This window comes from Chrysochloris asiatica, unplaced genomic scaffold (genome assembly GCF_000296735.1).
Source record: "Chrysochloris asiatica unplaced genomic scaffold, ChrAsi1.0 scaffold00663, whole genome shotgun sequence".
NCBI lineage: Eukaryota > Metazoa > Chordata > Mammalia > Afrosoricida > Chrysochloridae > Chrysochloris > Chrysochloris asiatica.
Genome location: NW_006409181.1, coordinates 91,213 through 107,634, shown reverse-complemented (window position 1 = coordinate 107,634; position 16,422 = coordinate 91,213). Strand labels below are relative to the sequence as shown.

The 16,422-nt window shown below is 41.9% G+C and overlaps 1 pseudogene; it reads right to left on the bottom strand.

Annotated features, from left to right (window-relative positions):
• Positions 1 to 9,934: 9,934 nt before the first annotated feature.
• The window catches only part of LOC102836186, a 55,613-nt pseudogene continuing 49,125 nt past the window's right edge, over positions 9,935 to 16,422 (bottom strand).

The window sequence follows — 16,422 nt, the reverse complement described above, 5'->3', positions numbered from 1 at the left end:
GTTTATAAGAATGTTGTTTATTGGTCCAGTGGTGAGGATTTTTGTTTTCTTTACATTGAGATATACCAGTGACTTAAAACAGCAGGAGTTTATTTCTACTGCACACTGCATGCCCACCACAGGACCTGAGTTTCTGCTCTACAACATCACGGTTCTCACTGCAGGATGTAGGCTTATGGGTCATGGCTGCCTGGTTCATCACAGGTCACTGAAGTAAAGGGAAAGGAGAATGAAGTGAACACAGGCCCAGCAAACCTCTGCCCCAAAGTGACACAAACTAGCGCTGCTGTTCCTTGGCTGAAGCATGTCCCGTGACCACATCTCAGAAGTACATTGTTATAAAATCCCAGATGGAGAAACAACTGAATAGTTGTTGTTGTTAAGTGTCGAGTCGGTTCCGATTCATAGTGATCCTGTATAGAGTTTCTGAGGAGCAGCTGGTGGGTTTGAACTGTCAACCTTGTGGTTCACAGTCCAGTGTTGATCCTACAGTGCAACACCAGAAGTCTAACTAAATACTAGGGGGATTCAAAAAGCTCCTGGAAAAATTCTATTATATTTTCATTCCATTTTTCCACGAACTTTTTGAAGCCCCCTTGTATTTTTTTCTCCACAAAGATAGGACCTCAAAAAGAATATAGTATAAAAGACAGTTGAACTTAATGATTAAGATACACTTAATAATTTCAACTTTGGATGGGAAATTTGGACCTGCTTTGTTGTTAGTTGCTGCCATCATGGCAACTTGAGCTCATGGCGACACCATGTCTGCAGAGTGGAGCTACTCCATAGGGTTTTCAGCGCTGTGACCTTTCAGAAGGAGATCATGAGGCCTACTTCCGAGGTGCCTCTGGGTAGGTTTGACGCTCCAACATTCCAGCTGTCCGTGAAGTGTTTAGCTGTTTGCCCCACTCAGGGACTCCCAGGAATGACGTCAGGCTAAGTTGTCCAGGGTCACTGTTTCCTCCAAAAATTTCAAGTGTCTCATTGCGTCTCTGTGAATATTCTGTCACCCCAAGACTTCTCAGCACACAGTTGGAGAGAATCCCAAGTTTCAACGATTCTTTGTTTAGCTTTTAAGTTGTATCATTTCATGAGAAGAAATTTAAGTAATGCTCTTGTAAGTAAATAATTTGCTTATGAAGAGCCATTCTTTCAGTAATAATTATAGTTTAAAATATCCTCTACTATAAAGTGTATACTGGTTAGCCATTATTTGAATTCACTTTTTGTTATAAGAAAATATACCCAATATCTTTAGTTGCATTATCATTTCTGTCACCCAAATCTTAGAGCTTACCTCTCTCTTCTTTTATCTATTGTGATTTTCTTCTAAAAAAAAAAATCTTAAGCTATTCTTACACATTACGCTTTCAATATTTTACAGTTCCATTTCTGCCTGTTACTTCTTGAGGTATATATATATATATATATATATATATAAGCTCTGCAAGTATGTTAAACAATTATTTTTTAATGTTTTATTGTGAATTATGTGATAGTTTACATGCGAGAACATTAGCTTTATGTTCATCCTATCATGTATCATTTCATTGCCATGGTTACAATCCCCTCCATGCATCATCAACCAACCAAAGGGTATATCCCACAAGCCTGTGTCCTGGTTGTCAGCACACAGCCCCTCTCCGTCTCTGGGTCTAGAGTCACTGGCCACTCCACCTCTCCATGTCATCATCTCTGCCTCCATCTCTGGCATCACTGCTTCTCTGGGTAGGGTCCCACTCTCCGCTCTTCTCCCTTGAGGGTTCCAGGGACCACCGCTCCTGGACTGCAAAGTCAATCACTCTCCTCCTTTTGCTACAAAATGTCCACCTTTACATTTCCAACCCTCACAGTCAGTCCTGAGAACAATTATTCACTATTGTACCACAAGGGTTCTATCCCCATCTCCTTTCATTAGCCCCACTCAGACAGACTGGATACTACTCAGTGGAGATTCTACCTTCCTATGTACCCTCTGGATCTAGGCTCCCTCTTCAAAGCTTGTAAGCCAGTCACTTCTTGCCTTTGTAGCCCCCAGCCATTTTGGGTAGCCAATGTCCAAGTTACCCATCTCTATCTACCCTGTGTATCAAGGGGTGGGAATGATCCTCGCTGTAAAGATTTGTTCCCTTTTTGAGTTACTGCATCCATAGGTGTAGGTCAAGTTCATCAAATTGTATCAGATTACTCTTTTTATAGTCTTCTTTCTTCTTCTAGTTGAGCTCTGATCATCCAGTCATTGAAGCCAGGTCAAGTGGGTATTATCTGCAAGTGTGGGTGTTTTTATGCATATGTCCTCTCTTCTTATCAGCTGGATGCTTCACTCTCCACTGTAGTCCTCTGTGGCTATGTCACTGATTCTGGGTCCAAGAGTCCCCAGGTTTTGCCACACTGCTGGCCGACCAGGTCTCCACCTAGGTTCACAAGAGTCTATTGAATGTTGTAGGGCTTAGCTCACAGCTTCATTGTTGTTTTTCCCTCACATCCCCTTATCGGTGACGAATGTGGTCACCAATCAGAGCGTGTATTCCCATTGAGTCTTAGTCTTTGAAGGGGGTTAAACAAATTTTATTTCACCTTGAACTTTATATAAGTCTCTTGGTTGGGTTCCCTTTTCTTTCAGCCTGTTGCCTTATCTCATTCTATATTTCTTGATTCCTTAAAAAACAAACAAACAAAAAAAACCCTCCCACAATAAAACAGAAAATAACAACTTGCTACTGTAAGGTCAATTCCAACTCATGGTGATCTTGTGTATTACAAAGTAGAACTGCTTCACTGCTTCATTGGGTTTTCTTGGTTATGAAAAAAGAAATGTGAACGTGTTTTTATGTGTGTAGTGAATATATGTACAAAAAGAAATCTAGATGCATGCTTATTAAATGTTAGCTGTGGTTAATGGTGAGACTTTGTTGTTGTTAGGTGGTGTTGAGTCAGTTCTGACTCATAGTGACCCTATGCACAACATAACGAAACACTGCCTGGTCCTGCGCCAACCTCACATTGTTGGTACATATGAGCCCACTGCTGCTGCCAAGGTGCCAGCTCATTGGGGGTCTTCCTCTTATTTGCTGCCCCTCCACTTTACCAAACAAGATGTCCATCTCCAGGGACTAGTCCCTCTTGACATTATGTCCAAAGTATGAGAGACGAAGTCTCACCAACCTGGTTTTTAAAGAGCATTCTGGCTGTACTTCTTCCAACATAGATGCATTTTTTCTTCTGGCAGCCCTTGGTACTTTTAATATTCCTCTCCAACACCATAAAACAATGCATCGGTTCTTCTATAGTCTTCCTTATTCATTGTCCAACTTTTACATGCATATGAGGCAGGTGAAAATGCCCTAGCTTGGGTCAGGTGCACCGTAATTCTCAAACCAACATCTTTGTTCTTGAAGGCTTATGTGGCATATTTGCTTAATGCAATACATTGTTTGATTTCTTGGTTGATGCTTCCACGAGTGTTGCTACTGGACCCAGCAAAATCAAGTCTTTGACAACTTCAATCTTTTCTCCATTTATATTGATGTTATTTATTGGTTCAATTGTGAGGATTTTTGTTTTCTTTACAGAATGAAGGCTGTGGTCTGTGATCACCATCAGTAAGTATTTTAAGTCCTCTTTGATTTCAGCAAGCAAGGTTGTATCATCTGCATATTGCATACCAATCCTGCTGCCACATTCCTCTTCATGTAATTCAGTTTCTTGGGTTATTTCATCAGCATACATATTGAATAAGTATGGCAAAAGAATACAGCCCTGCTGCACACCTTTCCTGATTTTAAACACTTCCATACCCCCTTGTTCTGTTGGAGTGACTGCCTCCTGGTCTATGTACAGATTCCCCATGAGCACAATTAAGTGTTCTAGAATATGCATTCTTCACAATGTTATCCATAGCTTATCACGATTCGCACAGTCAAAAGCCTTTGCACATTCAGTTACACACGCAGGCATCTTTCTGGTGTTCTCTGCTTTCAGCAAAGGTCCATCTGACTTAAGTAATGATCATCTGTTATTCCACGTCCTTGTCTAAATCCAACTTGAACCTTTGAAAGTTCCTTGTCTACGTACTGTTGCAGCAGTTTTTGAACTATCTTTAGCAAAATTTTACTTGCTAATGTAATCATTGATATTGTTTGATGGTATCCACATTCCATTAGGTTACTTCTCTTTGGAATGGGTACAAATACGATGTCTTTCAATCAGTTGGCCAGGTAGCTGTCTTCCAAATATCTTGACATAGATGGGTGAGTGTCTCCAGTGCTGCATCAATGTGTTGAAAAATTTCAATTTGTATTCCATCAATTCCTGGTCCTTGTTCTTTGTCAATGCCTTCAATGCTCCTTGGACTTCTTCCTTTAGTACCATTAGCTCTTGATCCTATGCTACCTATTGAAATGGATGAACATTGATCATTCCTTTTTGGTACAGTGACTCTGTGCATTCCTTCCACCTTCTTTTGATGTTGTCTGCATAAGTCAATATTTTGTCCATTGTTGTTGTTGTTAAGTGCTATTGAGTTGGTTCTGAGTCATAGCCACCTTGTCTAGGGTTTCTGAGGAGTGGCTTGTGGGTTTGAACTGCCAACCTTGTGGTTCAAACCAACCTTGCTGTCCAGTGCATTATCCTGCAGCACCACACCAAGACTCCATTTTTGCCCATAGAATCCTTCAATATTACAAATTGAAGTTTGAATTTTTTCTTCAGTTCTTTCAGCTTGAGAAAACTGTGTTTTTCCCTTTGGATTTTCTAACTCCAGGTCTCTGCACATTTCATTATAATATTGACTTTGTCTTCTTAAGCTACCTTTGAAATTTTCTGTTCAGATCTTTTACCTCCTCATTTCTTTCTTTTGCTTTAGCAACTCTGCACTGAAGCACAAGTTTCAGGATTTCTTCTTACATCCATTTTGGTCTTTCCCATCTTTCTTGTCTTCTTAACGACCCTTGACTTTCTTCCTGTAGAATGTTCTTGATGTCATTCCACAACTCTTCTGGTCTTTGGTCATTAGTGTCTAATACATTAAATCTGTTCTTAAGATGAGCTCTAAATTCAGGTTGGATGTGTTCAAATTCATATTTTGGCTCTCATGGACTTGTTTTAATTTTCTTCAGCTTCAGCCTGTGTTGCAGACTGTCCAGACCCGGTCAGGAGTTCGAGGCCTTGTGGGCCCAAGTGTTGCAGACCATACAGGCCGCAGGCTCTGAGGAACAGACTCTAGCCACCTAGAAGACATAGCAAACTGTTTTTCATCTTAGTATTCAGTTATGTTTGTTATTAATTGCATACATGGAGCCCTGATGTCCACAGATAAATGTAATATTTTCTTAAAGCCAAGACTGTAAAGGTTTCAAAGGTAAAGCTTTTCTCCCAAGGATTAACTAAAAATAGTTTGGCTACTTCCCGGTTCTTTGTTCTAAGGACAAAAAGACTGCCATCTTAAAGTGTTTTCAGGTGCAGGCCATTCAACTGGGTTCCTGAAAACCTGGCTCAGGAAGCCAACACAGCGGGACTCCTCCCAAGCCTTTTGACCTTCCTTCTCACCTTCCCCCAACTGAGTTCAGGTGCTATAGATATGTTAATTGAGCCTGAGAAACCAAGTTGCGGGCCTGGGATTCGAACCTGCGAATTACAATGTAAAGTTGCCTGAATGTCTGGAAAATTACATATGTTAGCTGTACCTTGTCCTAGTCCCTCCCAGCTTAGTGTAAGGCTCCTCCCCTAAATAAAACGGAGGCGCAGGCTGAACCAGGTGTGCATTGCAGCTTGGAGAGAATGCATTACGACTGGCAAGGTGTGCGTTACAGCATGCAGGGGGCTCAGTCCAGCATTGCAACCATACTGCCTGTTTAGCCAAGATGTTTACTATGCAGGGTATTACGGCCTTCATGGCTGAGATGTTTGCAATGCGGGATCTGCCTGATGCCAGTCCCGCATCCACTCTGGTTTTGGGGTGTCTCTTTGTCTCTCTCTTTGTGTCCTTGTGTGTCTTTCTATATCTTTATTGTCGCCAGATATCCCCTCCTCGTGAACCAAATTCCTATGTCGAGGCAGGTCCCTGACAAGCCTGAGCTTGCATATGAGCAATTGATAGTCTGTTTCACAGCCTGCCCCTCGCCTTGTTTTGGCTGATGATGTGGAGCTTTTCCACCGCCTTTTTCCATAGATGTAGTCAATTAGATTTCTGTGTACTCTACCTAAAAAAGATATTTGCAACGCATAAGTCATTGGTCTCGCAAAATTCTAGCATGTGATCTCCAGCATGGTGTCTATCACCAAAGCCATATTTTCCAACTACTGATCCTTCCTCTGTGTCCAACCTTTGCATTCTAGTCATCAGTGCATCTTGATGGCATGTTTGATCAATTTGATACTGAAGAAGTTAGGAGAGTTCTTCAAGTTCATCATCATTAGCTTTAGTGCTTGATGCCTAACTTTGTTAAACAGTGGTAGTAACTGGGCTTCCTTTAGGCATATGAATGTAATCCTATCACAGAGAGCGTTATACTTCTAGATCTCAAAATGTTCTTTTTGATGATGAATGTTATACCATTTCCCTTTAGTTTTTGGTTCCTAGCATTAAAAAAAAATCACATGACTATCAGATTAAATAAGGTCAATACCTGTCCTTGAAGCTCACTGATGCCTACAATACTGATCTTTATGTGTTTCAGTTCATTTTTGACAACTTAGAATTTTCCTCACTTCATACTTCGTACTTTCCATGTTCTGATTATTAGTGGATGTTTTACTCCATTTGTGTCATCATGGTCAACTCTACTTTGAGGGGGTAGCACTTGCCTAGTTGTACTTTGAGTGCCTTCCAACCTGAGGGGCTCATCTTTGAGTACTATGTCTTACCATGTTCCACTGCTATTCAAAGGCCTTCAGTGCCTCTGTATTTAGCAGTTATCTGCTTTTCCTTCTTCCTAATCTGTCATAGTTTGGAAGCTCCGCTAAAACCTGTCTACCAATAGCATTGCTTCCAGAATCACAGAAACACACAAGCCACCACAGTCTGACAAACTGACAGACTATTAGGGGATAAGTTCTCTAATTCATACTAATTGAAGGAGTTTTCTTAGCCTAAAGAAAGCCAAAAATTCTCTTACACAAAAGGAAAGTCTTTTTTTCTTTTTCTTTTTTCCTTCTCCTTCACAAAAATTACTGTGTGTCTACCCTTTAGGCTTTCTGCTCTCATGAAGATTTACAGTCTCAGAAACCCTATACAGGATCACTATGAGTCAGAACCCACTTCACAACACATCACCACCATTCTTTAGTTTGGACTTCGGGTGTGGTACTACCGTTGGATCATCACCGGACTTCAAACCACAAGGTTGGCAGTTCAGATCACCAGCCATTCCTTGGAAAACTTACACAGGGTTGCTATGAATTGGTACCGACTTGACAGCTCTTAACAACAACAACCCTTTAGTTTGGAGTGGTGCTGTAGGACAAACACTGGACCTCTAATCGCAAGGTTGGTGGTTCGAATCCATCAGGTGCTCTTTGGAAACCCTATACAGGGTAGCTATGAGTCAGAACGGACTCAACAGCACTTAACAACAACAGCAACTCTCTAGTCAGTGATTTACTCCCCCACCCCTGGTAACCATCAAAGAATGTTTCTATTAGTGTGAAAACCATTTTTCTTGACTTTCTATAGTCGTGACCTCATACAATGTTTTCCCTTTTGTGATTGACTTATAATGGTCCTCCAGGTTCATCCATGTTATTTCCTATTCTTTAGCATAACAGCCCTAAACCAAAACCCAATTCTGATTCATGTCAACTGTATGTGTTACAGAGGAGAACTGCTCCATCCGCTTTTCTTGGCTATAATCGAAATGGAAGCAATTTACCAGATCTTTCTTCTGTGGGGTCACTGGGTAGGTTTGAACCAGCAGTCTTTAGGCCAGCAGCTGATTACAAACTGTACCGCCAGGGGACTTTGTAACAACAGCTCTATAGGGATTTTAATACCCTCCCCTCAGTATTTAGCAGATTAATTAGACCAAGAAAAAAGGAAGGATGAAGAGTATTTGTACTATACCATTAAATAGCTTCAATGAGTAGGTATTTTTAGAACTCTGTAGCCTACAAGCAGAGCATAGCATTTATCATGTGTCTATCACAAAGAAAAATCTTAGTAAATTCCCAGAGTTGAGATTTTGTAGCAATTAGGATGTGGCGCTAAGGAACTCTGGTAGTGTCGTGGTTATGAGTTGGGCTGCAAACCTCAAGGTCAGCAGTTTGATAATACCAGCGGTTCCACGAGAGAAAGATGAGGCTTTCTGCTCCCATACAGGTTTACAGTCTCAGAAACCCTATACAGGCTTGCTATGGGTCGGAACCAACTCAACGGCACTTAACAACAACAACAAATGGTGTGGTGCTTCAGGATAATGCCCTAGACTGCAAAATTCTTGGTTTCAACTGCAAGGTCAGTGTTGTGAATCCTAACCTCTATGATTGGTACTGCACTTCAGGATAATACACTGGACCACAAGGTCAACTTGAATCTCAAAGTCGGCAGTTCAAACCCACCAGCCACTCCTCAGAAACCCTATACAAGATCACTATGAATCGGAAGGAATCCTGGTATGGCACTGCAGGACTGCAAAGTTGGTTTGAACCACAAGGTCGAAAGTTCAAACTCACCAGCCACTCCTCAGAAACCCTATACAGAGTTGCTATGGGTCGGAACCAACTTGACAACACTCAACAACAACATGAGTCAGAAACACATTGGCCCCACTTCAATAACAACGACTGTGATTATAGTACCAGTCAGGAATGGGTTTTCTTTGTTATATTAACGAGGTGAGGTCCAGTGTGTTTTGAGCCTATCTTTTACAAGATATAAAAGGAGCAGATTATGCAAACCGCAATGGGAGAAGATAGAATCCAAACCACATGGAGATCTCCAAAGAACCAAGAAGCAAGCTGAAGAAACAAGGACCTTCCCCCAGTGAGAGAAAGCCTTGACCTAGGTCAAGCTGGTGCCCTTTCTAGTCTCCTAAACTGCCAGAAAATAACTTCTTGTTTGTTAAAGCCATCTAATTGTGGTATTTCTGTACGGCTACACTACATAACTAAAACTCTCCCTTCCTTTTGTTCTTGAAATTTATTTGTTTGGCATATTTACATGCCTTCATTATCAGGTCCTGGTGAAGAACATCAGGCTTGGTAAAGTGGAGGGTCAACATGAATGAGAATGAACCCAGTGATATGGATTGGCACAGTGGCAGTAGCAATGGGTTCAAGCGTAACAACTGTGAAAATGGTGCAGGACTGGCAGGATTTAATTTTGTTGTATATAGTGTCTCTATGAGTTGGAACTAACTCAACAGCACCTAATAACAGTTACTTCTTTTAATTAATTATATTCAGGTTCAAATTTTCAGGAAAAATACAAAAATTTTTTTATCTTGTTCTCTATTTTTTAAGTTCCTATTCTTGCTTCAATCAGATGATGCTTCTCTGATCCCTTTGATATCTAATTTTTTGTGGTTGGAAGTACTTTTACGTCAGATGTCATAGTAGACTTCATGACAACAATGGAGGAAGAGAGTCATGGTACCTGGCTGTGTGGAATACCCGTTGCAGAGGCGGAAAGCATTGTTAATTACCAAAAAGATAATCATATGTTAAATGCTATAAAGGAGGAAAAGATGGTGCTCAGAGAGCTTTGATCTCATTGAGGAGAGCCTACAGAATCTTAACGGGAAGGATCCAGTGTTTCCATGCAACAGTATAGGTATATAGTTAAACATTGGATCCAGTATTTCCATGGAAAGGATTAGGTATTTACATTGTTCACTAACCAACAATTTCCAGAAACAAATTGATACTTGGACAGGTACAGTGGCAATGAAGTGACCCTTAGATGGAAAAGAAAGATGTCCCTCATATCTGTGTGGCCTTATGGTCTTTGGACCTGGAAACAGGATAAGAAGTCAGGTTAGAGAGTACTGTCATTGTGTCAGGATGATCTGGGTCCTTTCACATGTGAGTAGCTTAGGACCAAGGCAGGAGAACCATTCAGGCCTCTCTAAATATCTGAAGTGATGTGGGCCCAGGGCTCAGAGCATGGCCACATTTAGGAGAAGCGGTTGTTGTTGTCAGGTGCCATCAAGTTGGAACCGACTCATAGCGACCCCATGCACAGTAGAACGAAATAATGTCTGATCCTGGGCCAACCTCACTACCGCTGCCACACTCGATGCCATCAGTGATGCCACCTGGCTAATCCATCTCGTTGGGGGTCTTCCTCTTTTTCTCTGACCCTCCATCTTACCCAGCATGACATCCTTTTCCAGCGACTGTTCCCTCCTGACAATTTGTCCAAAGTATGAGAGATGAAGTTTAGCCATCTTGGCCTCCAAGGAGCACTCTGGCTGCACTTCTTCCAAAACAGATCTATTGGTTCTTTTGGCAGTCCATGGCACTTTTAGTATTCTCCTCCAACACCACAATTCAAAGGCATCAATTCTTCTACGATCTTCTTTATTCACTGTCCAGCTTTCACATCCATATGAGGTTATTGAAAATACCATGGCTTGGGTCAGGCGTACCTTAGTCCTCAAGCTGACATCTTTGCTCTTCAACACTTTAAAGAGCAGTTGTAGTTACTGTGAATAACCCAGAATCATCAGTAAAATTTTGATGATTAGCTACATCCTGGCCTTTGCTGTGCTGTTGGGATAAATGGGCAAAACTTTCATATCCTTGAGATAATGAGCAAAGTAGAAGGTGTCACCTCTTTTCATGGTGAGAAAGGTGGTGGCCGTGGGAGCCCTCTGGAGGCCAGCTTTGTCCAGTGGGGAGGGCTCTTAATGACAGAGTCAACAGCATGGCAGCCTGAAGGACAGAAGGGCGTGGAAACCTGGCCATGTCTGACATCACACTTAAAGTCATGCAGGAAAATGACTGGGAACCTTTTCGAGGAAGGATAATTTTCAGAAATCAAACCAGAGTCAGTTTGACTGTAAGTGTGTCTTCACATTTTGCTATTGTTATGTGTTGTGGAGTCAGTCCTGACTCATGGTGACCCTATGTAGGATTTGAGGCTGTAAATCTTTGTGGGAGCAAAATGCCCCATCTTTCTCCAGCAGAGCAGCTGGTGGGCTCAAACCCACTGACCTTGTGGTTAGCAGTCCAATACTTATGCTACAGAACCATGTGTTCCCTTCACTTGGTAGTCTTCACATTGTTGTTAAGTGCCATTGAGTCAGTTTCGACTCGTAGTGACCCAGTCAAAGGTTTCCAAAGAGTGGCTGATGAGTTTGAACCGCCAACCTTGTGATTCAAACTGACTTTGCGGCCCAGTGCTTTATCCCAACAGCACCACACAAGGACTTCTGAAACCCGTAACCCTCAAATCAGTTCTGATTCCTAGAACTCCTAGTCACAGTTGGGTAAAGCCCAGACTCTATTACAAATGAATGTCCTTGAAAATAAAGGCTGTTCCCGGCTCAAGGACCAAGGAAAGCTGAGTGCCTACAGGCATAAGGCTGGCTTGTAGAATGCGTCCTTTGGGCATTCACAGACTGGCTAAAGGAGCTTTGTAACATTTGCCTGAGCAGAGCAGAGGCCGGGGGACCACATGACTGAGAGACCAAAGACAAGAGCAACATATGCCTACAGCATGCCAGAGAAGAGGCGTCCCAGGCTGGAGAACTGCTGGATCCTTAGTGGTACCCTGTTCACTTCCCCAATAAACCCCGTAATCAAGTGGGGTCGGGGGAGGAAATCAGCATCTGAGGCTCAGTTGTGCTCTGACACACATGGGGTTGCTATGAGTTAGAATTCACTCGAAACTCATCATCAGTAAATACCAGAGACACGTGGAACATTTTTTTAAAACAACAACAACAACAAAGGCTGAACAAGAGAGGACATTAGGAGTATCGTGGAAGATGTCCCTTTGTCAGGGGCCAAATTCATATATCAAATGTTGAGCTCATGTAAGCAACAAATTTATTTTGTAGCCCACTCTGGAAGGAAAAGTAATCAAGGCTGAAGGAAACTGTATTGAACACCTGCTATGGATGAGGGATTGTACTAAGGCATTTTACTGAGAACAACTCATTTAATCTCAGCAAAGTATGTTGAAATAGACACTATTACCTTGACATTACAGATGAAGAAGCTGAAGCTCAGAATTTCATTTAGAAGCCCTTTTCAAGGTTACAGAATGAAGTGCCCAACAAATAATTAATGGTAGTTTCTCCCCTTCTGAGGATTCATGAGTTTACAATCAAATAGTGAAGATATGTGATAAAGTGGTAGCAAGATTCATTCATTTTATTCTTCAAGAAGTTTACAGTCTTGTTACAATTGGTCTTTCCACAAGCCAGTAAATGAGACAGTCAGGCACATGAAAGAATAGCTGTTGTGTGAAGTGGCCTCTAACTTGGAAATTCTTCATAGCTTCTTCAAGCAGTTATTGTTTGGTTGAGTATTATTACTCAAGGGATAAAAAGCAGTAGGGTCGCAATTCCCACCGATGCCATTATACAATTCCCCTGCAAAACGGAAGAGTGCATTGTTCTGAGTGAAAGGGAAACACAGAAGTGGTGCTCTCTTCCTCTCACATCAAAGCCATATTATCTTTCCTGCCCGCTGTATTCATAATTCCCTTATTAATGAGATATATAATTGTCGATGCCCTATCAATGTAAGAAATGTCACAAAACCTCCTCTGATGCTTTCTAACTGTTGCCCTCTCCCCTCCTTAATAAACAACTCCAAAGAGATTGTCAAAGAGGGCCTTACCTGGTTGCTATAGCACCTGCCATATCTCAGTTCAGTGGCAAAGTGCTCACAGTTGCAACACAGAAGGTTGTACTTCACCTTCTTACCAATCGTCTTCTTTGCCAAACCGATGATCTCATCAACAGGTCGTGGCCTATACTTACAGTCCAAGTAGTTGCTGACCCAGTACTTGTCTTCCTTCACCACCGCTGCCAGAGGATCGTGTTTCACCACAACCTGGATCCCTAAAATAAGGAGATTCTGGAGAAGCCAGACATGGAAAACCTCTCTGGTCTCACAGAACATTGACCTTGAAAGAAAGGTTGAGAAAGGAAAGGAAAAGCAAACAAAAATTTCCCTTTCTACTCTTTTCTTTTGCTCTTGTTTTAAGAGAATTTAATATGGATGCAGTAACACAACACATAGATTTTGTTATGTAAATATTGACTCATATGTGAGAATATATCCCTATATCAACAAAGTGGAGCTATGGCTAACATGCTATTTCATTATATTCAGTTAATTTCCTTGACCGATCCCCTATTGTTGGCATTTAGGATAGGCTCTTTTTCTATTATGAATTGTTATGTTAAAATATCCTTGTGTCTGATGCATCTTCGGATGTTTATCTAATTCAGAAAAGAATCATTTCCTGAGTTCCTACCAAGACCATAAAAGCTCTTTTACATATATCATCCCATTCAATCTTCACATCCCTTCGAAGGTGAAAAAACAAAACACCCAAAACTCTATCTCCACTTCACAAAACCAATATTTGAGCCACAGAAAAGTAAGATATTCAATTTTCAAAAGATGTGGAACCCGAAATGCAACAAACAACTCCAAAGATGTGACAATGTCCCTCACTACTGTTTAGAAACTCTGATTCATTGGCAACTAGAGCTGCTTTTTAGCGTTTTCCTGCATCATATTATCTGCCATAGTTCTGGACATTTGACACGTTTCACAAGAAAGCTATTAACATATGCATGTTGCATTGCTTTCCCTAGTGAATTAAGGTCCAGAGCATTGTTTCAAAAAGAATCAATCAATAAAACCTGATAGTAGTGTAGTGGTTACGAATCAGGCTGCAAACCTCAAGGTCAGCAGTTCGAAACTACCAGCTGTTCCACGAGAGAAAGATGAGGCTTTCTGCTCCCGTAAAGATTTACAGCCTTGGAAACCCTGTGCAGGACCGCTATGAATCAGAACCGACTCCACGGTACATAACCACCTCCACCACCACTCTCAAGTAAATTTTGAATCATGGAAACCCCTTGTATGCCAGAGTCAAACTGTGTTTCATAAAGTTTTAATGGCTGATTTATCTGAAAGAGCTTGCCAGGCATTCTGAGGTACCTCTTGTTGTTAAGTGTCGTTGAGTCAGTTCTGACCCATAACAACCCTACATAGGGTTTCTGAGGAGCGGCTGGTGAGCTTGACCCGCCGACCATGCAATTCAAGCCCACCTTGTAGTCTAGTGCATTAGCCCACAGTGCCACATCAAGACTCCTCTGTTGTTGTTAGATAGCATACAGTTTGTTCCAACTCAAAGCAACCTTATGCACAACAGAACAAAATGCTGTCAGATCCTGGGCCAACCTCACAATCATTGTTATGCTTGAACCCATCGATGCTGCCACTTGGCCAATCCATCTCGCTGGGGGTCTTCCTCTTTTTCTCTGACCTTCCACATTACCAAACATGATATCCTTCTCCAGCGACTGGTCCCTCCAGACAATATGTCTGAAGCATGAGACGACGACGTCTGGCCATCCTGGCCTCCAAGGAGCACTCTGGCTGTACTTCATCCAACACAGATCTGTTGGTTCTTTTGTCAGCCCATGGCACTTTCAATATTCTCCTCCAACACCATAACTCAAATTCTTCTATGGTCTTCCTTATTCACTGTCCAACTTTTGCATGCATATGAGGTTATTGAAAATACCATGGCTTGGGTCAGGCTCACTTTAGTCCTCAAAAACTGACATCTTTGCTCTTCAACACTTTAAAAAGGCTTTGTGCAGCAGATTGCCTAATGCAATTCATCATTTGATTTCTTGACTGCTGCTTCCATGAGTGTTGATAGTTGATCCTAGAAAAATTAAGTCTTTGACAACTTCAATCTTTTCTCCATTGATAAGAATGTTGTTTATTGGTCCAGTGGTGAGGACTTTTGTTTTCTTTACATTGAGATGCAAGACTCCTCTAGATGACTCAAACTTAAAATTTCAGTTAGCAATCCAGGGAACTAACCCTTTGCACCTCACAGGGACCTCTTCATTGTGATTTTGTTCACACTGCTCAGCTCAAAATGTCTATTTCAAAAACAAAACAAAACAAAAACAAACCACGTCTATTTCAATATAGACCTCATTCTTACCTGACTTGTTCAGATGGACTACGTTGCCATCTCCCATGTAGATGGCCCAGTGCTTATAGGCAACACGAGAAATGGCGATCAGGTCTCCGGCTTGTGGATATTGGCATGACTGCAAAAACATAAAAGAGAATGTAGACAGACTTAGAACCACCAGAGACCTGGGGGAAGCTGCAGGGCGGAGTATAGACTCGGTGCCTTCAGTGTTGTTGTTAAGTGCCGTCTAGCTGGCTCCAACTCATAGCGACCCTGTATAGGGTTTCCAAGGAGTAGCTGGTGAGCTTGAACTGCTGACCTACTGGTTCAAACAGACTTCGCAGTCCAGCGCATTAGCCCACAGCACCACACCAGGACCTCCCATTCCCTTCAATACCTGGTCAGAACTCTGGAAAGAGACCCTGATAACCATTAGAATGCCAACTTTTCTGACACTATCATAGGAGCCTCTTAGTGAGCACCAGGGACTGGACGCCTAGATGAAAGCCTGTGAGAGTTAAAGGGCTGGGGTTTCCTGATGTGTAACTATTTCATGGACATTTGTGTGCATACAATGAGTTTATACCTTATGATTACTCTTTAAAAAAAAAAAAAACAACTTTTTATTGTGAATTGAGTGAAGATTTACAGAGCAGATCATCAGTTTTATATTTAAAAAAATCCTAGACTTTGCTTCATTATATGACTGCAATCCCCTCCATGCACCAACAGTCAACAGCATTGACCTCTATTCACTCCAAACACTGCATTCCTCCCTGTGTCTCCCGCCAGCCCCAGCTTTCCTCTGCCAGCCTCTTTCTGGTTATACATTGCCTGTGCCATCACCCATGTCAGTGTGTGTCTACTCTCTAGTGCATTTATCATTTCCTCGTTCCCCCAAAACGATCATAGATTTTTTCTTTTATCAAGAAAACCCTCCCTGTCCCCCCTCCTTTGATGTACAAAAACAAAATAAATAAACAGAAAAACCACACAGGGATATATAATTGTTTAAACAACCACAGGATCCATTCTGGAAGCCGGTCTCCTGGCCGCCAGCACATAGCCTTTCTCTTTCCAAAAGTCTAGAGTCCTCAGTTGCTCAATCTCTCATGCTATCACTTCTGCCCCCATCTTTGGTATCCCTGCTTCTCTGGTTAGAGTCTCTGTTCCTGCAATGCAAAATTAGCTACTCCTACCTTTACAGTTAAGGAGCTCTGGTAGCGTAGTGGTTACGAATCGGGCTGCGAACCTTAAGGTCAGAGGTTCAAAACTACCAGCCGCTCTGCGGGAGAAAG